Source organism: Penaeus japonicus, unplaced genomic scaffold (assembly GCF_977035675.1).
Source record: "Penaeus japonicus unplaced genomic scaffold, GWHDUDI00000001_assembly GWHDUDI00000031, whole genome shotgun sequence".
Lineage (NCBI taxonomy): Eukaryota > Metazoa > Arthropoda > Malacostraca > Decapoda > Penaeidae > Penaeus > Penaeus japonicus.
Genome location: NW_028234433.1, coordinates 21,518,970 through 21,546,469, shown reverse-complemented (window position 1 = coordinate 21,546,469; position 27,500 = coordinate 21,518,970). Strand labels below are relative to the sequence as shown.

General features: G+C 42.3%; 1 protein-coding gene and 2 long non-coding RNA genes across 3 annotated transcripts in view; all 3 read left to right on the top strand.

Annotated features, from left to right (window-relative positions):
* The first annotated feature begins 773 nt into the window (after positions 1–773).
* LOC122250918 (uncharacterized) lies at positions 774–5,031 on the top strand. The gene is made up of 4 exons (XR_006222983.2): positions 774–844; positions 1,238–1,345; positions 3,681–3,752; positions 4,072–5,031. It is a non-coding gene; the product is annotated as an uncharacterized LOC122250918 (long non-coding RNA).
* A 13,176-nt stretch (positions 5,032–18,207) lies between these two features.
* LOC122261827 (uncharacterized) lies at positions 18,208–20,711 on the top strand. Its single transcript, XR_006223930.2, has 4 exons — positions 18,208–18,342; positions 19,073–19,174; positions 20,043–20,119; positions 20,458–20,711. It is a non-coding gene; the product is annotated as an uncharacterized LOC122261827 (long non-coding RNA).
* Positions 20,712–26,760: 6,049 nt separating this feature from the next.
* Positions 26,761–27,500, top strand: part of LOC147468055 (high affinity cGMP-specific 3',5'-cyclic phosphodiesterase 9A-like) — a 17,121-nt gene continuing 16,381 nt past the window's right edge. Inside the window, exon 1 of the mRNA XM_086555442.1 lies at positions 26,761–27,500. This exon is cut by the window's right edge and continues 138 nt beyond it. The gene's annotated coding sequence lies outside the window, so the exon portion shown is untranslated.

Here is a 27,500-nt window from a genome sequence, read left to right as displayed (position 1 = left end):
TAAGATCCATGAGCGCATTATACATGTATATTCTTTATACATATGAATATATATAAGTAGCGGTGTTCGTAATGAGGGCTATATATATATATATATGATATATATACCCTCCATATATTATATATTATATATTTATGTGTGTGTGTGTGTTGTCTATATGTATATGTCTATATCTTTTATATATATGCATATGTAATTATATATATATATAATATATATATATATATATATTATATATATATATATATGATTATATATATATATATATATAGTATTATATATATATATATATTTTATGTATATGGTATATATATGCTATCGCATATGTATATATGTGTATATAATATTTGTATTGTATAAATAGCTATATATAAATATATATATTATATATATATATATATATAATTAATTTAAATATGTGTGTGCGTAGGGGTGTGTGTGTGTGTGTGTGTGTGTGTGTGTGTGTGTGTGTGCATGTGTGTGTGTAAACATATATATCTATGTGTGTGTGTGTGTGTAAACATATATATCTATGTATGTATGTATGCATGTATATAAAAAAAATATTGATGAAAACTTCCTCGATAGAATTTTTTCTATAAAGAATGTACGAATTATAATAAACGTATTAGAATCAAGATTGCCCCCCCCCCTCACTGAAAACCGCACAAACTCGATCCTAGATGGCGCTGATGCCTTGAAACAATGCAAATCATTTTTCGAAGAGTTTCACACTTACCTATTCCTTGTTATGATAATTCATTAGTCCTGAGATTCTGTTTTCGATAAGACGTGTTGTTCCTGAAAGAAAAAAAAAAAAAAAAAAATTGTATTATGGTTCTTGGTGAGTTCTTATTGAAGTGAGTCGGTGTTAGGAATATAGCTTTATTTATTTATGAAAGTTCTGAATCAAGAATTATAGATATCACAGTAATGCATTTTTGAAATGCGAAATAAGTCCAGTATTATATTTCAGTATGTAATCTGTTTTGGTGATTCAGTATAGAGGATTCATTTGCCAATTACAGTGTGAAATCTATATTGGATAACTATAGTGTGGATATATTTCGTAAATATGTACAAAAGGATCACCCACAGATAGAGAAAGTACAACAACTAGGCCTATAAATGTTCAGAAAAAAACGAGTTGGCCTTTACTGGCGCGAGGTGTTAGCAGCATCGCATTTTCGTTATTAATTCTCCCTCTAACTTACCATTTTTTTACGTAACACTGCAGAGGAATTCACTGAGACTGTGGTGGTGTCCATCGTAGGCATGGTCCTGTTTACTACCTTTGGCATTATTGTTTATGCCATTGCCTGCGGGGGAACGCCCGGATGTGGAGGTAAAGCGCTCTCTCTCTCTTTTCTCTCTCTCTCTCTCTCTCTCTCTCTCTCTCTCTCTCTCTCTCTCTCTCTCACCTATATATATATATATAATAATATATAAATTATACTATATATATATATATATAATATTAATATATGTTATATATATAGCATATATCATTTTCCCCCCTCTCTCTCCGCCTCTCCTCTCCTCTCCTCTCTCTCTTCTCTCTCTCTCATACTCAATAATATATATATATATATATATATATATATATATATTATATATATATATTATATATATATATATATATTATATATATATATATGTAAATATATTTGATACATGTATATATATACATCTATATATTATATTTGACATGTATTAATATATATACAATATATAATATATATATATATTTTGATGTATGTAGTATATATATTACATATATATATAATATATACAGTAATGTATGCATAATATATACATATATATATATACTTATATAATATTGTAATTGTATATAATATGGCATATAAGTAATATATGTATATATATTAACATATATATATAATTATATGCTAATATATGTATATATATACATATATATAATTATATGTAAAGATATAATTCATTAAATATATACATATATATGGATATAATTTGATATATGTATATATATACATATATAGATAATATATTTTTGATATATGTATATATATAGATATATATATACATGTTAATATTAATATATTTTATATATGTATATATATACATTTAATATATATATATTATATATATTTAATATATGTAATATATACATAATATATACATCACGCATGATATAATGATATATGTGATATATGAAATGATATTCCATATAATATATAGTATATATGTATATATAGTGTTTATATGTATATATATTATATTATATATATATATATATATATATGAATATATGTAATATATGCTATAATATATATACATTTATGTTTGATATATGTAATATATTTATGTATTATACAGATATATATGATATCAATGTAATATACATATATATAAATATATAGATTATATATATATATATAAATATAATATAATAGATATATAATAAAAGTTATATATATATATATAATATATATGTATATATACATATACATATGTATATAATATATGTAATATATGTATGTATATATATATAAATACACATATATATAATATATGTAATATATGTATGTCTATATATACATATAAATAATCCTATGTATATATCATATGTATATATATGTATATATATACATATATAATACATAATATACATATAAATGCATGAGATATGTATATATATGATATATATATATGCATATGTATAATATTATTTGTATATATATGTATATATACATATATATATAATATGTATATATGTACATATATGATATATATACCTATATATAGTATATATGTACATATATGATATATATATACATATATATATTTTATATAATATATGTATATATGTACATATATATGTATATATACATATTTATATATATGTATATATAATATATGTATATATATAATATATATAATATATGTATATATATAATATATATAATATATGTATATATATAATATATATAATATATGTATATATATAATATATATAATATATGTATATATATAAATTCTCTCGCTGTCTCTCTTTCTCTCTCTGTCTTTCGCTCTCTCTCTCCCTCTGTCTCTCTCTCTCTGTCTCCCCCTTCCTCCCTACCCTCCCTCTCTCTCTCCCTCTCCCCCTTCCCCTTCTCTCTCTTTCTTTCTCTCTTTCCCTCCTCTCTCTCTCTCTCCTTTTTTTAATATATATATTTACTTATCGGTATATGTGAAAATTATATATATATATATATATATATATATATATATATATATATATATATTTATATTTATATTTATATTATGTGTTATATATATATATATATATTAATATATATATATATATATATATATATATATATGATATAATATATATTTATATATATATATCATATCCATATCCATATATATGAAGATTATATGAAACTCACAAGGGAAGGTTAACTATTGAACATCCTCATACCAAAGCAATGAATAGTTTGATAATAAGGTAACACATTAAGATTAAGATTATAAATTAATATAAATTAATGTAAATATAAATTAAGAGAGAACCTCATCCTCATAATTGGGTCTCGTTATTCAAAAAGAATAAATAAATAAATAAATAAATAAATCTAACATAACTTAACTTAAATGCAAAAGCTATAACCACTAACCTCTTGCGATTTTTTTCACGCCCACGGCAAGTGTAGGCAGCGCCTCAGCAGCAGCAGCTAGCAATGCGTCTCAACAAACCGCTCCTGTGCAACAAATTTCGTCGTTGGGTAAAGAGGATGTTGCTTTTGCACGTTTAGTTTGATTTTTTTTTTCTTTTATATATATATATATATATTTATATATATATATATATATTTATATATATTTATATATATATTTATAATATTAGTTTTATATTATATATTATATATATATATTTATGTCTTCCTATAATTATATATATTTTTTTTTTTTTTTTTTTTTTTTTGTGTGTGTGTGTGTGTGTGTGTGTGTGTGTGTGTGTGTGTGTGTGTGTCTCGTAATTGGCTGTGTCTTTAGTTCTGCATATGTAAAGAAAATTAACGCTTTGATCTATATTTTTTTCAGGATGACCTCATCCTCTGCCAACGCAAGAAAACCTGCAATACAAGAAAATAAACATCTCTATATTGCAATACATATTTCCCGGAGCCTTTTCAATCGAGATACATTAAAAAATATTTTTACCGCCCTTTTTTGAGTCATAATCTGTGTTTCCAAGTTATAGTTGATTTCCTTTTTTGCTTGTTTTTAATCTTAATGTGTTATTTTTATGTAGTTTTTTTTCAACAATGAAACCTTGATGTAAATTCCAGAATACAGGATTTGTTATCATGGTGTATTATTTTCTTGTATGTTATTGGAGATGATAACTATTTCCCGCCTTTTTGTCTTCATCCTATCTCTCCTCTCCCTCTTATATCTCCTCTATTCTCTTTTCTCTCTCCTCTCTCTTTTCACTTCTCTCTCCCATTCCCCCCCTCTCCCTTTCTTTTAAATATATGAATATATATATATATATATATTTAATATTGTAGTCATATAATTTCTGAAATTCAAATCAATATATACACGCGTATAACTTTCAATTCTTATATAACCATCCTGTCAATTTCCTATTTTTCAAATATTTATGTGCTCTTCTATACATTCTATCTATTTTCGACAATCATTACATATCTCATATCGTAATTCTACAGCATATATAGCTTGTCACATTCATAGCTACATATAGAATGCCCTCGGTCCACTGGTTGGTATTCATGTAGTGTCAACAACACAACCATACTCACGGGAATTCTCTGGAGGTTTAAGATTGAGATTCACTATATCAGTGTGACCGTCTTTCTTCTGGTGATCACGACGGAGCAGCGCCTTAAAGGTGTTTGTTTGCTCTTTTCTTCCATAAGAAATTTACCTTGAATTGGTAAATATTACTTCCACAAGTGTTTATCAGTTATGTTTACACGCTTGGATGAAATCACTTAGATCTTTATGGAGCTTATGTATAGGAAAACGATTTCAGGACTAAGTTTGTTTTTTTTTAACCTTTATTATATCATAGTTACCGGTATAATGAGTAGCTTCAAACAAAGAAAACCTTTTTGAGGGTTAACTCTTTTAAAATAGACGGACTGTCTATAGGTTATTGAACTTGGAAGATAACCATTGAAAACTAATATTTAACCTTCCGGTTAAATTAATTATCAATAATTAGAAGAGCAGATTAAACAAAATCTGATATAATACTTATATGAATCCTCATTTCGAAAGCTAGATAAAGATTTTGTTCTTATTAATCATACTTATTGCCGCACAATATCTGAAAAGGCGACATATAAGTATGGAGAACTAAAATATGGAGCGCCGAGTGGCGTAGGTACGAGTCAAACGATTTCTGAGTGGTGTCTGAGCTTTATTGTTCGTAAAAAAAGAAAAAATTGTTTGATTTAATTATAGTTATATCATTATAAAGAGAATATAATATTACAAAAAATGATAACCTATTAGAAAACAAGTATTTTTATTCAATTGATCAATAAACTTATTTAACAAATTTCAAAAGCTCCGAGTCCTAAGAGGAAGAAAACGGAGTGACTGACTCACTAATGAAAACGGAGTGAGACTATTGGAGTAACTTAAGCATCTCGTGCTGAAACATACTCCCCACCATAGGAGGACACTCCTATCAAAAGTTACAATCTTGGCTATAAATTTAAAGCCGTAGAATACAACATAGGCAAGTTAACAGAAAATAATGAAATACAAAATTTCAAAAGAAACCTGCAAATAAAGGAGTATTTTGGCAAAATAGGAACAAGTGTTACTTAGGCACTAGAGGCAAAAACAGATACAGGTACTCAATTAGCACATAAAATTCAAATATTATCTTATAAAAAAATAATAATCATTAAATACACCATGACAATGTCAAGCAAAAGACATAATGATTAAAATACAAAAGAATATGACAGATACAAAAGTACAAAAATAAAAAATACGAATGCACAGTAAAAATTACATATACAAAGTATAAAATACAAAGTACAAAAATTAAATGGGTACAGAGTATAAGATACAAAGTATAAACATAAGTACAAAGTAAATAATTACCTAAGTACAAACGGTAAAACAAAATGGTATTACATCAAGTTACAGGCACATTATAAACTGAAAGCAGTAATTGCATTATACAAATAATGATAATTACAATTTAAATGAACAAATGAAATATTGGAACAAAGGAACCAACAAATTCACAATAAATTTCTTTGCCACACATAAATTTGATTCACAAAACTTAAAATGAATTCCTGAAATTACAGATCTAATCGTGAGTTTGCATGGATGGTACGACCTCTACGAGTTACAGAACCAATATTTGGGACTGAGTCCTCATCATCACTTAAAGTTTGATTATTTTCTTCAACTGAGTTGATTACATTTAAGGTAGGATCAAGAATAGGGACCGAGACCTCAGAAACAACATCTTCACCATCTCGAATCATAGGAGGTACAGAAACATCAGCAGTGGAAACAGATTCTTCCTGTACTATTGGAGAATCTGCATTACTGACTTCAGAATCTGACGGAGTTAAATTAGGGACAGAAGCTTCAGTAGAATTAGCAGATCTAGCCTGTCCTGTTGGAGAATCTACACTACTGGCTTCAGAATCCGAAGGAGGAGTAACAAAGGTGGAAGAAAACACAGTTTCAAACATCCAACTCCTGAAAACTTGCAATTCAAGATCTTGCAAGCGTTGATCTGACCTAGAATAAAATCCCTTGGCTTGTCTTTACTTAACACTTCGGAGTCCACAACAGAGCCAGGGAATGTTGCAACAATACTAGCCTACGGCCATTAAATCCTAGGAACACTACCTCCATTTAACTAATACAATGGTTTCCCTTCGTAAATATTACCACTAGAAAAACAAATTTCATTAACAGTCTTGTTAACGGTATCCTATTGTTGTATTTGCCCTGAAGAGATTCGCTGCACGTAGAGGAATGCCTTCAATTATCTATTCAGATAATGCTAAGACATTTGTCAGTGCTTCTAATCTTTTTCGTGCCATCTTCGGACCTCTCTTTCCTCAATGGAAGTTTATCATGCCTCTGTCCCCATGGTGGGGAGACTGGTGGGAAAGACTTATCAGATTAGTGAAATCTTCCCTTAAGAAGTCATTGGGAATTAAATGTCTCACCAGAGTTGAATTGGAGACTACTCTCCATGAGGTTGAAGCCTGTATAATGGAAGAGGGGGGCACTGCAGTGGCGGTGGAGATGGAGGTGGAGGGCACTGCAGTGGCGGTGGAGATGGAGGTGGAGGGCACTGCAGTGGCGGTGGAGATGGAGGTGGAGGGCACTGCAGTGGCGGTGGAGATGGAGGTGGAGGGCACTGCAGTGGCGGTGGAGATGGAGGTGGAGGGCACTGCAGTGGCGGTGGAGATGGAGGTGGAGGGCACTGCAGTGGCGGTAGAGATGGAGGTGGAGGGCACTGCAGTGGCGGTGGAGATGGAGTGGAGGGCATTGCAGTGGCGGTGGAGATGGAGGTGGAGGGCACTGCAGTGGCGGTGGAGGTGGAAGTGGAGGGCACTGCAGTGGCGGTGGAGCTGGAAGTTGGGGGCACTGCAGTGGCGGTGGAGATGGAGGTGGAGGGCACTATAGTGGAGGTGGAGGGCACTGCAGTGGCGGTGGAGGTGGAAGTGGAGGGCACTGCAGTGGCGGTGGAGGTGGAAGTGGAGGGCATTGCAGTGGAGGTGGAAGTGGAGGGCATTGCAGTGGCGGTGGAGGTGGAAGTGGAGGGCATTGCAGTGGCGGTGGAGGTGGAAGTGGAGGGCATTGCAGTGGCGGTGGAGGTGGAAGTGGAGGGCATTGCAGTGGCGGTGGAGGTGGAAGTGGAGGGCATTGCAGTGGAGGTGGAAGTGGAGGGCATAGCAGTGACGGTGGTGGAAGTGGAGGGCATTGCAGTGGCAGTGGAGGTGGAAGTGGAGGGCACTGGAGTGGCGGTGGAGGTGGAAGTGGAGGGCACTGGAGTGGCGGTGGAGGTGGAAGTGGAGGGCACTGCAGTGGCGGTGGAGGTGGAAGTGGAGGGCATTGCAGTGGAGGTGGTGGAAGTGGAGGGCATTGCAGTGGCGGTGGAAGTGGAGGGCATTGCAGTGGCGGTGGAGGTGGAAGTGGAGGGCATTGCAGTGGAGGTGGAAGTGGAGGGCATTGCAGTGGAGGTGGAAGTGGAGGGCATTGCAGTGGAGGTGGAAGTGGAGGGCATTGCAGTGGTGGTGGAGGTGAAAGGCATTGCAGTGAAGGGCATTGAAGTGGAGGTGGAGGTGGAAGTGGAAGGCATTGCAGTGGCGGTGGAAGTGGAGGGCATTGCAGTGGCAGTGGCGGTGGAAGTGGAGGGCATTGCAGTGGCAGTGGCGGTGGAAGTGGAGGGCATTGCTGCGTGAGGTGGAAGTGAGGGCACTGGATGGGCGTGGAGTGGAAGTGGAGCACTGGGGGAGATGGCGGTGGAGGTGGGAAGTGGAGGGCATTGCAGGTGGGGGTGCGGTGGAGAAAGTGGAGGTGGCGGGTTTGCCAGTGGCGGTGGCCAGGTGAGGAAGTGGAGGGCCATTGCAGGGAGGTGGCGGTGGAATTGAGGGCATTGGAGGTGGAGGCCTCTGCAGTGGCGGTGGATATTGATGGTAGGGCACTGCAGTGTCGGCGAAGAAGGAGGTGAGGACACTTCAGTTGCGGTGGATGGAGGTGAGGTCAAACCAACACTGCCGAGGGCGGTGGAGAAGGAGTTGGAGGACACTGCAGAGTCGTGGATATGAGGTGAGGCACTGCAGTTTTTGGCGGCGGTGGAGGTTGAGATGTAGTGGAGGCACAGTAGTTGCAGTGTGCGTGGAGGGGAAGTTGGAGGCATTGCATTGGGTTCAGTGGTGGTGGAGGTGGAAGTATGGAGGCATTGCAGGTGGCGGTGGAACCATTCAGTGGATGTGGAGGGCACTGCAGTGGCGGTGGAGATGGAAGTGGAGGGCACTGCAGTGGCGGTGGAGGTGGAAGTGGAGGGCACTGCAGTGGCGGTGAGAAGGAGTGAGGGCACGCAGTGGCGTGGAAGATGAGGTGGAGGACACGCTTGGAGCGGTGTAGGTGGTAAGTGTAACGAGGGCATTGCAGGTGCGGGACAGGAGAGTTGGGGCACTGCATGGCGTGGAAATGGATGTTGAGGGCATTGCAGTGGCGGTGAGGTGGAAGTGGAGGGCAGTGCGTTGAAGTGGCGTGGAAGTGGAGAGCATGCAGCGGATGGCGAGGCACTGCAAGTGAAGTGGAGGTGGAGGGCATTGCAGTGGCGGTGGAGGTGGAGGTGGAGGGCATTGCAGTGGCGGTGGAGGTGGAGGGCATGGCGGGCATTGCAGTGCGGTGGAGTTGTAAGTGAGGGCATTGGCAGTGGCGGTGGAAGTGGAACGTGAGGGCATTGCAAGTGGCGTGTGGAAGTGGAGGGGCATAGCAGTGACGTGTGAATGGAGGGCATTGCAGTGGCAGTGGATGTGGAAGTGGAGGCAACTGCAGTGGCGGTTGATGTGGAGTGGCAGTGGAGGGCATTAACAGTGGCGGTGGAGGGGCAAGCAGTGGCGGGGGACGTGGAGGGCACTGTAGTGGCGTGGAGGTGGATCGGTGAAGAAGCATGCATGAGGGGGAGTGCCGAAGGAAGGGCAAAAAAACTGGGGGGTTAGTGGCGTGCATGGAGTGGAAAGCTCATGTATGCAGTGGCGCTGGAGAATGTGGAGGGCACTGTCAAGTGTCTTTGGCCCACGGTGGAAGATGGAGGGCACTGCAGTTGGCGTGGAATGAGGTGGAGGGCACTGCAGTGGCAGTGGAGGTGGAAGTGGAGGGCATTGCAGTGGCAGTGGCGGTGGAGGTGGAGGGCACTGGAGTGGCGGTGGAGGTGTGAGGTGGAAGGGCATTGCAGTGGCGTGTAGGTGAGTGATAGGTGGAGGGCACTGAGTGTGTGAGGTGGAGGTGTAAGTGGAGGGCACTGCAGTGGCGTGAAGTGGAGGGCATTGCAGATGCGTGACGATGAGGGCATTGCATGGCGTTGTAAGTGGAGCATGCAGTGTCTTTGGAGGTGGAAGTGGAGGGCATTGCAGTGGTGGTGGAAGTGGAGGGCATTGCAGTGGCGGTGGAGGTGGAAGCACTGGATGGGCGTGGAGGGGCAGCTGGCAAGCGGTGGAAGTGGAGGGCATTGCAGTGGCGGTGGAAGTGGAGGGCATTGCAGTGGCAGTGGAGGTGGAGGTGGAGGGCACTGCAGTGGCGGTGGAGGTGGAGGTGGAGGGGGCCAATGTGTGGCGGTGGAGAATGGCGGTGAGATACACTTGCAGTGGGCGGTGGACGAGGAGTGGGCAAGCTGCAGTGGCAGTGGATGGAAGTGGAGGGCATTGCAGTGGCGGGGAGGTGGAGGCATGCTGTGCGGTGGAGAGGAAGTGGAGGGCATATGCAGTGGCGGTGGAATGGAGGGCATTGCAGTGCGTGAAGTGGAGGGCACTGCAAGTGGCGGTGGAAGTGGGAGGGCATTGCAGTGCGTGAGGTGGAAGTGAGGCATTGCAGTGGCGGTGGAAGTGGTAGGGCATATGCAGTGGCGTGGAGGTGAGGGCACTTCCGTGGCGTGGAGGTGAGGGCATTGCAGTGGCTGGTGAAGTGGATGGCATTTCAAGTGGCGGTGGAGATGGACGTGGAGGCATTGCTGGAGGCGGAGGAAGTGAGGTATTGCATGGTCGGGTGAGGTGAGTGAGAGGGCACTGCATTGTGGCGGAGGTGGAGGTGGAGGGCACTGCAGTGGCGGTGGAGGTGGAGGTGGAGGGCACTGCAGTGGCGGTGGAGGTGGAGGGCACTGTAGTGGCGGTGGAGGTGGAGGGCACTGCAGTGGCGGTGGAGGTGGAGGGCACTGCAGTGGCGGTGTAGGTTGAGAGAGGGCCTTGCAGTGGCGGTGGGGTGAGAGGCATGCAAGTGGTGGTGGCGGTGGAAGTGGAGTGCGAAGTGCGTTAGTCGGTGGAAGTGAGGCAAATTGCAGTGGCGAGGAGGTGGAAGTGAGGCATTGCAGTGGCGGTGGAGGTTGAATGAAGGGCACTGCAGTGGCGAGGTGGTGTGAGGGCAGATGCAGTGGCGGTGACGGTGGAAGTAGGGCATTGCAGTGTCGGAGAGGTTGAATTGGAGGGCATTGCAGATGGAGCACTGGGGGTGCGAGGGCATTGCAGTGTGGTTGTGAAGTGGAGGGCATTGCAGTGGTGGTGGAAGTGGAGGGCATTGCAGTGGCGGTGGAAGTGGAGGGCATTGCAGTGGCGGTGGAAGTGGAGGGCATTGCAGTGGCGGTGGAAGTGGAGGGCATTGCAGTGGCGGTGGAAGTGGAGGGCATTGCAGTGGCGGTGGAGGTGGAAGTGGAGGGCATTGCAGTGGCGGTGGAGGGCATTGCAGTGGCGGTGGAGGTGGAGGGCACTGCAGTGGCGGTGGAGGTGGAGGTGGAGCGCATTGCAGTGGAGGTGGAAGTGGAGGGCATTGCAGTGGCGGTGGAAGTGGAGGGCACTGCAGTGGCGGTGGAAGTGGAGGGCACTGCAGTGGCAGTGGAGGTGGAGGGCACTGCAGTGGCAGTGGAGGTGGAAGTGGAGGGCATTGCAGTGGCGGTGGAAGTGGAGGGCATTGCAGTGGCGGTGGAGGTGGAAGTGGAGGGCATTGCAGTGGCAGTGGAGGTGGAAGTGGAGGGCACTGCAGTGGCGGTGGAAGTGGAGGGCACTGCAGTGGAAGTGGAGGGCATTGCAGTGGCGGTGGAGGTGGAGGATACAGCAGTGGCGGTGGAAGTGGAGGGCACTGCAGTGGCAGTGGAGGTGGAGGGCACTGCAGTGGCAGTGGAGGTGGAGGTGGAGGGCACTGTAGTGGCGGTGGAGGTGGAGGATACAGCAGTGGCGGTGGAAGTGGAGGGCACTGCAGTGGCAGTGGAGGTGGAAGTGGAGGGCATTGCAGTGGCAGTGGAGGTGGAAGTGGAGGGCACTGCAATGGCGGTGGAAGTGGAGGGCACTGCAGTGGCAGTGGAGGTGGAGGGCACTGCAGTGGCAGTGGAGGTGGAAGTGGAGGGCATTGCAGTGGCAGTGGAGGGCACTGCAATGGCGGTGGAAGTGGAGGGCACTGCAGTGGCAGTGGAGGTGGAGGGCACTGCAGTGGCAGTGGAGGTGGAAGTGGAGGGCACTGCAGTGGCAGTGGAGGTGGAGGGCACTGCAGTGGCAGTGGAGGCCCCCTTCCCCCCTCCCTTCCCCCCCCCCCCTCCCCCTCCCTCCCCTCTCTCTTCCATCCTTCCTTCCTTCCCTCCTCCCTCCCCTCCCCTCTCCTCTTCTTTCCTTCCTTCCTCCCTCCCTTCCTTCCCTTTCCTTCCTTCCTCCCTCCCTCTCTCTTCCTTCCTTCCTCCCTCTCTCTTCCTTCCTTCCTTCCTTCCTCCCTCTCTCTTCCTTCCTTCCTTCCTCCCTCCCTCCCTCTCTCTTCCTTCCTCCCTCTCTCTTCCTTCCTCCCTCCCTCTCTCTTCGTCCCCCTCACTCTACTCTCCTTCCCGCTCCCTCCCTCTCTCTCTCCCTCCTCTCCATCGCTCTTCCTTTCCCTCCTCCTATTCTGCTTCCTTTCTTCCCTTCCTCTTCCCTCCCTCCTGCTTCCCTCCCTCGCCTTCCCCTTCTTCCTTCTTCCCTCCCTCTCTCCTCTCTTCTCCTCCCTTCCTTCTTCCTCACTTCCCTCTTCCCTTCCTTCCTTCCTTCCTCCCTCTTCCTCCCTTTTTCTTCTCCTTCCTCTTCGTGCCCTCCCTCCTGCCCTCTCCCATCCTTCCCTTCTTCTCTTCCCTCCCTCCCTCTCTCCTTACCCTTCCGTCTAATCCCCGCCCCTCACGCCTTCCTTCCCTCTCTTCCCTCCCCTCTCCTCTCTTCCTTTCCTTCCTTCTTCCTCCCTCCAGGCCTTTCGTCCTTCCTGCCGTCTCCCTCTCTATTCTTCCTTCCTCGGCCGTCCTTCCTGCTTCCCTTGGCAGCAAGGTGCCTCTGCCTTCCTCCATCCTCTCTCTGCCCTCCTCCCCTCCCTTCCTTTCTTTCCTCTTCCTGCAAGACATCCTTCGGCCCTCCTTCCGTAATTCCTCCTTTCCCTCCCTCTCTCTTCCTTTCCTCTCCTTCTCCTTCCTCCCTCCCTCTCTTCTCCTCCTCCTTCCTCCCTCCCTCCCTCCTCTTCCTTCCTTCCTCCCTCCCCTCTCTCTCCTCCCTTCCTCCCTCCTTCCTCTTCCTCCAACCTTCCTCCCTCCCTCGCTTTCCTTCCTACTTCCCTCCCTCTCTCATTCCCTCCTCCTCCCTCTCTCTTCCTTTCCTTCCTCCCTCCCTCTTCTTCCCTCTCTCTTCCTTCCTTCCTCCCGCCCTCTTTTCTCTCTCACTCTCTTCCTTCCTTCCTCCCTCCCTCTCTCTTCCTTCCTCTCACTCCCTCCCTCCCTCTCTCTCTCCTTCCTTCCTCTTCCTTCCTCCTACTGTACTGCTTTCAAGCAGGACTTCAGCAAGCTCCCTCTCTATCGCTATTCCTGCGCATACCCTTCCTCCTTCCCTCCCACTTCCTTCCTCCTTCTCCCTCCTCCCTCTTCCTTCCTCCCCTCCCTCCCTCTCTCTCCTCCTTCTTACCCCTCCCTCCTCCTACCAAAACTCCTTCCTTCCTCCCTCCCTCTCTTACCTACCCTCCCTCTCTCTTCTTCCTTCCTTCCCTATACTAACCAACCCTCCCTCTCCTCTTCCCTCCTTCCTCCTCCTCCTCCCTCTTCTTCCTTCCTTCCTCTCCCTCCCCCTCTCTTCCTCTTTCACTCCTTCTATTCCTTCCTCTCCCTCCCTCTCTCTCATTCCTTCCTTCCTCCCTCCCTCATTCTCTCTTCTTCCTCCCTCTCTCCCTTCTTCCCACCCTCCCTCTCTCTTCCTTCCTTCCTTCCTCCCTCTTCTTCACCATCAACCTCCCTCCTCCCTCTCTCACTACTCCTCAACATCTCCTCCAATAACCAATACACTAAATCAACACCCTCCACACACTACCCCACCCACATCTATTCCTACAACTCCCTCCCACTTTTTCATCCTTCCTTCTACCTCCCACTCTTTCTTCCATTAAACACCTAACTTCCATCCTCCTATACCCCACCACCCAATTTCTTCCCATCTCTCTCTCTCATCCTACTTCTTCCTCCCTCCCCCTCTCTTCCTTCCTTCCTTCCTCCCTCCCTCCCTCTCTTCCTTCCTTCCTTCCTCCCTCCCTCTCTCTTCCTTCCTTCCTCCCTCTCTCTTCCTTCCTTCCTTCCTTCCTCCCTCTCTCTTCCTTCCTTCCTTCCTCCCTCCCTCCCCCTCTCTTCCTTCCTTCCTCCCTCCACTTCATCTTCCATATCCTACCATCTTCTTCTTTCTTCTTTCCTCCCTCCCTCTCTCTTCCTTCCTCCCTCTCTCTTCCTTCCTCCCTCCCTCTCTCTTCCTTCCTCCCTCCCTCTCTCTTCCTTCCTTCCTCCCTCCCTCTTCCTTCCTTCCTTCCTTCTTCCCTCCCTCTCTCTTCCTTCCTTCCTTCTTCCCTCCCTCTCTCTTCCTTCCTTCCTTCTTCCCTCCCTCCCTCTTCCTTCCTTCCTTCTTCCCTCCCTCTCTCTTCCTTCCTTCCTTCTTCCCTCCCTCTCTCTTCCTTCCTTCCTTCCTCCCTCCCTCTCTCTTCCTTCCTTCCTTCCTCCCTCCCTCTCTCTTCCTTCCTTCCTTCCTCCCTCCCTCTCTCTTCCTTCCTTCCTCCCTCCCTCTCTCTTCCTTCCTTCCTTCCTCCCTCCCTCTCTCTTCCTTCCTTCCTCCCTCCCTCTCTCTTCCTTCCTTCCTCCCTCCCTCTCTCTTCCTTCCTTCCTTCTTCCCTCCCTCTCTCTTCCTTCCTTCCTTCTTCCCTCCCTCTCTCTTCCTTCCTTCCTTCTTCCCTCCCTCTCTCTTCCTTCCTTCCTTCTTCCCTCCCTCTCTCTTCCTTCCTTCCTTCCTCCCTCCCTCTCTCTTCCTTCCTTCCTTCCTTCTTCCCTCCCTCTCTCTTCCTTCCTTCCTTCTTCCCTCCCTCTCTCTTCCTTCCTTCCTTCTTCCCTCCCTCTCTCTTCCTTCCTTCCTTCCCTCTCTCTTCCTTCCTTCCTTCCCTCCCTCTCTCTTCCTTCCTTCCTTCTTCCCTCCCTCTCTCTTCCTTCCTTCCTTCTTCCCTCCCTCTCTCTTCCTTCCTTCCTTCTTCCCTCCCTCTCTCTTCCTTCCTCCCTACCTCTTCCTTCCTTCCTCTCTCTCACTTCCTTCCTTCCTTCCTCCCTCTCTCTTCCTTCCTCCCTCCCTCTCTCACTCCCTCCCTCACTCACTCTCTCACTCCCTCCCTCTCTTACTCACTCTCTCCCTCCCTCACTCTCTTCTCCCTCACTCTTCAAAAACTCCCTGATAGCTCTCCTTGAGTTCAGGGTTTTTATCTAACTTCTGCTCCAATTTTGTGAACCTTTTGTGAGCTAGAGAAAGATTACTTACCAGACACCTTTTGGCCTTCTCTGACTTCCAAGGCAGAGCAACCTCATAACGGCCATCTTTAATTTTAGTTTCTTTAGCAAACTGAATCATGAGAGGATCACAAGAAAATGGATCGGGAGCAAATTCTTTTGGATGAATACCTACTGACTCAAGGTCCCAAAACTGCTTAAGTTCATTATCAGAGACTTCACTAATACATAGGAAATTAGCATGGTCAGAGGTCTTAGTAACCGAAGACGTCCAGAAGCCAGCTAGGACCCAACCGAACACGGTCTTCTGGGCTACCAAGTCCTTAAACCTACGTAACGGGTAATCAGAATAGGTCAGTTTCCAATAATAATCCTGACATATTAATATGTCCACTTCTAGACTTTGTCGAGTGGCATAATTATCGGCCATAATAAGATCAGAAAAGCCCTTCAGTAAATCACCAGGTACGGTAAATCTTTCCAATATAGATGAAATCTTAGGAACCTCAGCTACAACCAGGGATTGGGAGGAGCCTGTTAAGATTATAAAGATTAGAGGTGGTGGTTGACTTAGCCCCCCAAAGACACTATTTTGAATAGATTCTGACTTGACCCACTTAGGTTTTACCCTCTTGACAAATTTGGAAGTCACATAAGAACGGTCGGCACCTGAATCAAACAATACGGTAGCTTCAAACCTTCTACCATCCGGACCCACTACTGAAACTTGAGCAGTCTGGAGCATAGTTTTGGTGACGTTTGAAGTTCCAGATAGAGTCACTCCAACTTGATTTGTGGAGGAACCACCTCCATCAGGAAGAATAGTACCGTTAGCTACAGATTGGCGCGACTGGTTAAGCTTATCAGTCCTGAGACTTATCAGAAGGTGGGGTCTTAGTCTAACTCTCTTCATTTTTACCCTCACATAAGGTCTCATGATGACGACCCTTACATTTCATACACCGTGACTGACACATTTTATACCAATGATTTCCCTTAAGGCATCTTAAACAAACCCCAGCAGCCTTAACCTATTCTATCCTCTCAGTTAGAGGTAATCTAACATAGGAAAAGCATTTCCCTGTACCATGTGCCTTTTGACAAAAAGAGCAATTTGGCTTAGAGGGACCCTTAGGCTGAGAAGAGTTATACAAGGCTGAAGCAGTTACAGTCTTTGGTATTTTAACAGTACCTCTTGACAAAGAAATAGCAAGTGGCTTGTTAGTTTTCCTTTTATGAATGATCTGATCAAGAAATTTGATGATTTTTCTATATCATGCCTATGTTCATCAGTCTTCCATTCATCCCTCAGATCATCAGGAATCATCCTAAGTAGATACCTCATTATAACAAATTCATACTGGCTCTCCTAGCGTATTGAGACACCTGACGAGAGAACATAATGTGTTGTGGAAGTCAGTTAAATCAGGACTATCTGATTTACCCTTTGAAGAAGGAAATTGTAAATGATGAAGTTCGGCAATATGAGCATCTATGATAAGATCCTCTCTACCATACCTTCCCTTGAGAAGCGCACAAGCTTCAGGGTATGCACTGTTGGTAGTTGGTAGTTGAGGGCCTTTGCCGGCTTCCCGTCCAGGCAACTACGCAGATAGCTGAGCTTAGTGACGTCAGCAAGATCGCTGTTGTCTATGTTAGATGTGAAAAACTCCCAGAATTGCGTCCACGATAGCGCGCCATCAAATTTGACTAACTCAAGTTCGGGTAATTTGGCCGGAGCCTTAACTGCAATTCTACCCGAATCTACGTCTGACGACGCTGAAGAGGAGGCACTACTCTGTGACTCATCTGTTGCTAACCGCTCACGACCCTTGACATCTAGTTCTGACAGGTCACTGAGAAATTCCCAATAAGACTTTCCTACAATTTCAATGTCTTCTGTAAGATGATAAATCTTTTGATGTTCCTCCAATTCTGCTGTCCTTCTCAACAACGTATCCAAATATGCTCTCACCTTAATGGCACTAGATTCTTTATCGTTGAGCGCCGAGGTCAAAAGGTCAGCAGCGTGTCTGGCGTGGTGGGCCAGACTCTCACGGCTTGCCAGGCCACTCTCTTTGTCTTTCATTTTTCAATAACGACGAGACGTCAGGAACTGGAAATCCAACTGAATCCAAGTCTCCCGGGTCTGGGCACCAAATATGTTGTCGCACAATATCTGAAAAGGCGACATATATTAAATTGGAGAACTAAAATTTGGAGCGCCGAGTGGCGTAGGTGTTAGACAAACGACTGCCGAATGGTGTCTGAGCTTTATTGTTCGTAAAAAAGGAATATAAAATTGTTTGATTTAATTATAGTTATATCATTATAAAGAGGATATAACATTGCAAATAATAATAACATATTAGAAAACAAGTATTTTTATCAATTTGATCAATAAACCTATTTAACAAATTTCAAAAGCTCCGAGTCCTAAGAGGAAGAAAACGGAGTGACATTGGCTCACTAATGAAAACGGAGTAAGACTAGAGGGGTAACTTAAGCATGTCGTGCTGCAGCAATACTTTTTAATATTCCCAATCTCATAAAGTCAACAAAATTCCGTTTCTAACAAACACGACAATCTACTTTATTAGCTAACGATATCGATTGCAGCGCCGCCACCGTCCAAGTGAAAAACTCTAATGAATAAAAAACACAATAGATGTCGCTTTCAACACCAGCGAAAAGGCTGTCGAGTTTCACATACACCGAGTCCCTGTTCTTTGTGTATGCAGTTGTTTGTTTACGAGTGACGAGGACAGACTAACCACTTCCAAGTGCATAATCACCCAAAAGAGTTAATAAAACCTGAGACTTTATGAATTACGGTAAGCTATAAGCTCTCTTTCGATAATTATTATAATAATAGTTGAAAGTTTAGGATGAAATTTGAATTTTTAGTATCACAGTCTCAGGTGTAACTAGGTGAGGCGCCTAGGATTGCACAGTTGATTATGGGGGAGGGGTACTAGGCACTAGATTAACACCGTTGCTTTTTTATTTTTATTTTAGGCTACCAAAGCTAATTCTTCAGAAATGGGGGGGGGGGGTACACCCTAGGGATACTGCCCTGAAATAGGACACGTACTCCTCCGTAGTTTCGCCACTGATCACATGCACCCCCCCCCCCTCCTCTCTCTCTGTCTCTTTCTCTCTGTCTCTTTCTCTCTGTCTCTTTCTCTTTCTCTCTGTCTCTTTCTCTCTGTCTCTGTCTCTTTCTCTCTGTCTCTTTCTCTCTCTGTCTCTTTCTCTCTCTGTCTCTTTCTCTCTTTTTCTCTTTTTCTCTTTCTTTCTCTCTTTCTCTCTTTCTCTGTGATACAAGAAAAATAACATTAATTATAGATTGACAGTTTGGCCACGAGTAAGGACGGATAACTAGTGCAAATAATAATAACAATAATAAAAGAGAAAGAGAGAGAGAGATAGCAACGCATATCCAATTAAACCCAAAGCGACAAATCTACGAACTCATGAACACCTCAACAATACTGCCAGTCGGTCGTTCAGACATTGAAAAAGACGCCCACTCACCTTCACCTTTTCCTTCTTTCGTGGCAGAGGACATCCAAAACGCGGTATTGGGTTTCCTGGTTCTGTTAGCAGCCTCCTCCTTCTTCGGCATGATCATCTTCGGAATAGCCTGCGGGACATGTCCTAAAGGTAAGGGGTAACGCTGAGTCATTCTCCATTAATTAGGGTCTGTTCCGTTATTCGTTAGGTTCTCTGTCTCCCCCGCCTTCCCCCCCATTTAAGTATCGTCTGTTCGTCTTGCGCTTTCTTTATTCCATTATGCCTATTTGTCTATGATCTATCCGGCATCTTTGTCCAGTATCCGCTCTACCATTTATCCGATACTATCTATCCACCATTCATCATGAATTGTCCAACATTCCCTATTATCCACCATTTTCTAATGATTATCCGTAATGTACCTTAATCTACCAGCTTTAAATGGATGTTTCCTGTCCACCCACTATCCACTAACAGCTTTCCTTACGCTATCCTTGTTTTCTTAACCAGTTGCCCACTATCCTTGAATACTTGGTTCTTCAACATCCACTTTAAGGAACCAATTTGCAATTATTAGTGTCATGTGTTTTCATCGTTATTTCATTTTCTATATATGTTGTATGTTTTTTTGTTTTTTTTTATTGATGTCATTATTTTTATTTTATTTATTCTTGTTTATGATCATTATAATTGATAACATCATCGTTATTACTATTGTTATACTTATTTTTTTATTATTGTTTGTTCTAATTATTTTGAGGTTGATGGTTACTAATGTTAATAGTGTTGTTATTATTATTATTGTGATCGGTTTATCATCATCATCCCCATTATTATCATTAATATCATTATCATTGCATCAGTGTCTGCATCATTACCGACATTATAGAACTATTATTTGTGTTGTCATTAATATTGCTATCATCATCATCATAATTATTTTTATCAATGTCATCATTACTCTCATCACATCACACAATGCAGCATTTTTGCAACTTGTTCATCTTTCTTGCAACAGGAGCTTCTGCTGCTGCTGCTGCTGCTAGCAATTCTACGCAACAGACAGCCCCGACGCAACAGATCGCAGGATGACAAGTATGTGTGAACTTATATTATTCAACGGTGGTGTGATTATTGTAGCATTCTTGCAATATGTTCTATTCTGCTTCCTATTTCTATCATTGCTCGTTTTATTGATATTACTATTGCTATAGGGAAAGAAGCACGTGATTATGTGTGGATATATATATATATATATATATATATATATATATATGTGTGTGTGTGTGTGTGTGTGTGTGTGTGTGTGTGTGTGTTTGTCTTTGTGTGTGTGTTTTTAATGTTTGTATACGGTACCTGTCTATGTAAAGATATCTAAATAGATATAAATTTATGCTTGTATAATTGCATATATTTTTGTTTGTTTGTTCCAGGAGGAGAATACCAGCCGCCTCGCATCTTTGATTCGTTGCAGCTAATATTGTTGTTAATTCGCATTGCATATTTGTTTTTGTTTTTATTAAGCTTCACCAAAGCTTTCTCTAAGTTATTGGAATCACTGTATAATATTTTATTAGCGTGTGGCTTATTCTGTTGATTTGTGGAAACTTTTAATCATGTTCGGATTTGTTATAGAATGTTGTTCACGTTGTGATTTATAATAATAAAAATAGTTTATATACTGCCATCATCTTGTTTAATTATCACAATCAGTGACAGTATATCAGAAAGAGGGGAGAGAGAGAAAAAAAAAGAGAGAAGGAGGGAGAGATTAACTGACTGATTGATATTTTAATGACAGTTATTATACATCAAAAGGAGCCAGCAGCATGCTAACTGGCCCTCAAACCATTATGGGCTCACAAAAATGTATAAATAGATATCGGGAAAACGCCTATTATTCATTACCATGATATACATTCCCACTCGGGACTCAACGTAAATGTAAATTATCTACTGGGAGGACGAGAGAGAGAAAGAGAGAGGCGAGAAAAAAAGATGAAAGAGAAGAAAAAAGGAAAAAAAAGATTGGTAATGCAGAATGTAAGATATTATAAAGAAAATATGAATAGAAAAGAGAGAAACATGTAGAGGGAGAAAGATAATAAAGAGAGGGAGAGAGAGTGTCCATTGAAATGAAAATGTTGCAAGGTTGAGGTGGATTGCAGGATGTGATTGAAACACAAGGTCAGTTATTATTCTTACGAGGATATTTTTTTTCACGTCATACTTTTTGTTGTGATTAAATCATTGTTTGGTACACGATGGTTTGTAAGTGCATCATTCTCAGTATATTCAAGTATGATGTATTATGCTCAATAACAAATGCTAAGACAGAATTTGCTAATATACATTATATATACGTATTTATATATATATATATATATATATATATATATATATATATATATATATATATATATATATGATATATATATATGTGTGTGTGTGTGTGTATGTTATATTTATTTATCCGTTATAGATAACGATGAAATAAAAAACAACAGCCATTATCTTATACTGAAGATGAACTGTTGAAAATCCTTCAGGACATTAGGTCAATTTGGAAAGCCAACCATTTTCTCCAATTTGAGGTCTCAAAGTTCTCTTCAACAAATCACTGAATTTGATCCTTGTTCCGTCTATAACCTTTTTCCAAAGACGGACATACGATCAGGTCGCCTAACCTAACCTAACCAAACTCCCTTCTACAGCAACTTAACGTGACAGCGTGACGCAACACCCTGACCTGGTACCCGACGGCCGGTAGTTGGTAATTCACTCATGTAAGTCGTATCAGGTCACCTGTCCATGGCAATCGATAAGTCAATTTGATCAATCAATCACTTAGTCAGTTTGAGTAATCAGCCTCTTGGTTGTATTAGTCACTTGGTCAGTTATATTTGCCAGTTACTCTGTCACATTAGTCAGTCACTAGATTATATAAATCGGTTACAAAGTCAAATATATTAGTGACTTACTCAGTCAGGCAATAAGTCAGTATATCAGTCACTCTTCCATTAAGTCTTATTAGTCACACTGTTATTCAGTCACTTTCTTATCAGACAGTCACTTAGTTGAATGAGTCAGTCAATCTCTCTCAAATTGGCCAGTCACTCAGTCGATTGTATTAGTCATCAGCCAAGTAGTATTGGTCAATCTAAATAGTCGAGTCAGTTCAGTTATTCTGGTCAGTCAGTTGAGTTAATCAGTCATTTTGTCAGTTGCTCAGTCAACCGTAACCATCATCATCATCATTGTCACCACCATCATGAGCATCATTACAAGTTATGTAAATTTTACGTTTCGCTTTGTGATTAACGGAACTGTGGTGTTTATTCCTTTCTCTGAGTCTGTCTGTTATCGTTATCATCAGTATTACTATGACTATCATTATCAATATCATTATAATAACGGACACACAAACACGAACACGCGCACATACACAAACTCAGACAAACAAACATAAACAAGTCCCCCCCCCTTCTCTCCCCTCCCCCCTCCCCCCACGTGCCCAGAGGACGAGATCCCCGGCAGCAGGTAGCGGCGCTGATTAAGCTAGGTATGAGCTTCATAAGGCCTGGCGCGCAGTCGCCCGGGAGACATGACCTCGCGCCATTAGGTCTTCGCCGCCGCCGCCTTCGGGAGGTGCAGGTCTTCTTACTCCTTCTTCTTCCTCTGCTTCTTCTTCTTCTATTCTTCTTCCTTCTCCTGACCCGTTGTCGCCGCCTTTGGGAGGTGCAGGTCTTCTTGCTTCTTGCTTCTTCTTCTTCCTTCTCCTGACCCGTCGTCGCCGCCTTCGGGAGGTGCAGGTCTTCTTACTCCTTCTTTTTCCTCTGCTTCTTCTTCTTCTATTCTTCTTCCTTCTCCTGACCCGTTGTCGCCGCCTTCGGGAGGTGCAGGTCTTCTTACTCCTTCTTCTTCCTCTGCTTCTTCTTCTATTCTTCTTCCTTCTCCTGACCCGTCGTCGCCGCCTTTGGGAGTTGCAGGTCTTCTTACTTCTTCTTCCTCTGCTTCTTCTTTTTCTTCTTAATCCTTCTCGTGACCCTTCGTCGCCGCCTTCCGGAGGTATAGGTTTTGCCATCGCTCTCCGTATATACAAGACATTTTCTTCGCCTCCTCTTCTCTTCTATTTCTTCTCCCTTTATCCCCTCCACCATTTCTTTCTTCTCTTCTTCTTTTCCTCTTTTTTTTTCTCTCTCCTTCCTCTGCTCCTTCTTCGTTTCCTCTTCCTCCTCCTCCGCGGCTTCGAGCTCGAGAGACCGACTGCCTCTTCTTCCGGTCGCCCTTTCTCTTCGCCAACTTCTTACTATTCCTCTTTTTAATCCTAGCCCCTAATCCTCCTCCTCTTCCTCTTCTTTCGATCTTTCTTTCAACTTTTTTTTTATTATTGTCCATTTTTTCTCTCTTCTTCTTTTCCTCTTCCTTGCCCTATTCTGGTTTTACTTGTATACCTCTTCTTCTTCTTCTTCTTTCGCTTAATATATTTTTTTTCTTTCTTACTCCTTCTGTTATTGTTCATCCCCCCTTTTCTTCTTCATCTTCATCATCATCATCTTCTTTTTCTTCTCCTTCTTTAAGTTTCTTTAATTTTTTTCTCCTTCCCTTTCTTCCTTCTCATCTCCTTTTTCCATCTTATTCTTATTCATATTTTTTTCTATTTCCTTCTCTTTTTTCTTCTTCTTTCCTTTCTTCCTCCTCCTCCTCCTCATTGTCTCTCCTCTTTCTTTTTTTTTTCTTTTTCTTCCTCTTTTTCCTCTTCCTTCTCCTTTTTCTTCTTCATATTCGTCTTCTTCTCATTCTCTTAATCTTTCTCTTCTTCCTCCTCCTCTCCCCCCCCTCCTCTTCCTAACCCTCCTTCCTTCTCTGTTATCGCCTGTTATTGTTCCTCCCTCCTTCTTATTCTCTTTCATTTCCTTCTTAATATTCTTATCATTTTTCCTTCTCCTTCTACATATTTTTTCTTTCTTCTTCTTTTACTTCGCCTTCATATTAATTTTGTTATTTTTCCTCTTCCTCTCCCTACTCTTCCTCCTCCTCCTCCACCACTACCTCATCCTTCTACTCCTCCTCCTCCACGTCTTCATCATCATCATCCACTTCCTCCTCCTCCTCCACCTCATCTTCCTCCTCTTCCACTTCTCCCTCCTCCTCCTCATCATCATCATCCACCTCCCCCACCTTCTCCTCCTCCTCCTCCTCCTCCTCCTCCACCTCATCTACCTCTTCCTCCTCATCCACCTCCTGCTCCTCCACCTCCTCCTGCACCTCCTCCTCCACCTCCTCCTGCACCTCCTCCTCATCTACTTCCTCCTCCTCATCCACCTACTACTCCCCCTCCTCCTCCTCCTCCTTCTCCTCCTCATCGTCATCATCATCTACCACCTCCTCCTCATCCACCTCATCTACTTCCTCATCATCATCCACCTACTACTCCACCTCCTCTTCCACCTCATCTACCTCCTCTTCATCATCCACCTCCTCCACCTGACCTCATCTCCTCCGTTGGCAAATTTTACATTGCTTTTGCTGCTTCCGTTGTTGTTGTTAATTGCACTTTTTCTCCCATAGTGCTTTTGTTGCATGGCCATTGCTTACCGTCCGTTTTTTTTCTTCTTCTTCTTCTTCTTCTTTTCTTGTTTGGCTAATTGGCTAGTGAATTAGCGTGTCAGCAGAATTTACGGGAAAAGTTACTGGCTAATCGTGATGAAACTTTATAGGGGAGTTGGCCATGACTCAGAGACCGTTTGATTAAGTTTTGGTGGTGAACCAGGCTAGATGATTAAGATTTAGGTTTGATGTTTGTTATCATTGTTGTTAGTTGACAATAATAATGATGAGGATAACGACGATCTTCATTATCATCATTATAGTCATTATTATTCGAATTATTATAATCATTATCATTATTATCAATATCGTTATCACTATCATTACCATCATTACTAGTATTATTAATATCATCGTTGATATTGTCTATTATGATTAGCATCAACATTATTAATGTTAATGATTTCATCATTATCATTTTATTGTCATCATTATCATCATTACCATCATCATTATTATCATTCTTAACTTCATCACTCTAATTTTCATTATTTTCATTACAATCATTATCGACATTATTATGATTATCATTACTGTCATTATTGCCATCATTATTATTATTACCCTTACCATTATTTCTTTTTCATCATTACTATCACATCATTATCATTACTATCATTACCATTATCATTAACATTATTCTCACCACTATTATTAGCATTCAACTATTTTTTTTAAATAATTATAGTAATTTAGATTATAGTAATTATAGTAAATTATGTAATTATAGGAATCCCTTCTAAATTCCGACGTGACCCCCCCCCCTCCCATCATCCACCCCTCAACCTACCTCCCACCCTAAGGTAGGAAAGCTTTCCTTGTCTATGAAATCTTGGTGTCAAGTGAATGTTTTTATGTTCATTGTTTTTCTTTTTTATTTCTATGTATTTTCTAATTCCTCTCTCTCATTTTCCTTTTTTCTTTTTCACTTTTTTTTCTGAGGGGGATGTGTATACAAGCGGCATTAAGAAGGAAACGTTATTGCAAGGTAATCTGAATCCCCAATCAGTGTAATTGATTTGATACATCTTCGTAGATATAAAATGACAATGAAAATCTTTAAACTCTCGATAGAACATACATATTATGTGGAAAGTATTACTTTTTTTTATTGTTAAGATATTTGTAAATGAGAGAAAGAAAATAACGGCTTTTATTTTCCTTTTTTTCACCCTCTCTCTCTCTGTCTCACTCTTTCTCTATCTTTCTATCTATCTCCCTCTCTCTCCCTCCCTCCCTTTCTCTCTCGAGAGAGAGAGAAAGAGAGAGAGAAGAGGAAGGGAAATGGAAAGGGAGAGATGAGTGCGTATATATGTGCGTACGTAGTTATATAAGTATATGTAAGCCTTATTCCTCTCAGATTTCTCCCTTTCCAGATATTCCTAAAAACACTAATGAAAACAATAAACAAACTTAGTAGCAAAACAAACAAAAGTACCTTACACTACAGTACCGTTAAGTAATAGCAAGGTAAGGGTAACGGCATTATGGGTAATACTGATTAAGTGTAACATTAATATGTCAGTATCGACTTCTCTATGCTTCGGGTGACAGTCAGGATTAAGAAACGTCGATCTTGTAAGAAGCTCGTGCAGGAGACAATATAGAGTCGCTTTGGGTCTTCACTGTTTTTTTTTTCACATGTGATGGATGTTTGATAAGAAAATGTTTGATACGAAAAAAGGTGAAAATGATTGAGAGTGAGAAAGGGTGAGAGTGGGTTAAATAGGCAGAAGAGAGGGATGGTGAGAGAGAGATAGGGAAGGGGGTGGGGGGGAGTTGAGGCAGATAGATGGAAAGAGTGAGCGAGGAAAAGGTAGATTGCCGTGCTAGACACTCAATATTCATTTTCCAAGCCATATCCCTTCGCCCTGTCACCGTACCTAATCACAATGGGCTGGGGGCAGGGCGGGGGGCGGATCAGCATGGCACCTTGATGAAAGGTCTTTTTCGCTAAGGTCTCGTGTTAATCCATTAGCTCCCTGGCAACCGGCTGTTCGAGGTTATTCAAGGTCTAATTACCTCATGGGGAGAGTTCGCGGCGCGTGATTGGCCCGAGAGGTCGTAGGCTCAGCCAATCAGAGATCCCGGGAGCTGTGACGTCACCGGAGCCCAAAGGAAGGAGATGCGTCTTGTCTCTTGTGATTAGTCTCTTCCATGTGCTTGTTCCGGAGGGTGCATTTCGGGATCTGCTCTGACAAGCTTGTTTATTATATTTTTTTATTTTCTTTTAAGTTCATGCTAGCATCGTTAGACTATTTTTTTCTACTCTCTTGACAGTCATGTCGCCAGGTCACTTGCGACTATTGTGAACTAATAGCTAAAAAAAACATAGATTAAAATACGATCCAAGTAATTTCAGAACTGATATTGTTTACTGGAAGGTCAAAAAAAGAGTTATTCCTGAAGAAACACTGAGAAAGAAAAACAAGAGAGGAAAGTGACTGGAAAATATTCATAGAAGTAAGAGCTACCTAGATCTTACTCCTGGAGACTTGGGAAACTGCCCCTACTACCTATGTTCTCTTTGCTCAACCTATCTGTTCTCCACTACCTGTGCTACCTGTACTCCCACTGCCTGTACCCCATTTCCCGTGTTATCTGTAACTGATTACCTGTACCCTCATTATCATTTCCCAATTCCCTGTGCCTAATCACCTATACCCGCCCTTCCTGCTTCCCATTACCTGTTCCCCCACTACTTGTTTTCCAAACTCCTGTTCTATCTGCGCCACCTACAAACATTTCCCACTTCCTGTGTTACCTGTGCCATCCATAACCTTTCCCTCCACTTCCTGTGTTAATTGTGCCACACATAACTTCCTCCCCTTCTTCTTGTGCTACCTGTGCTACCTACAACCTCTTC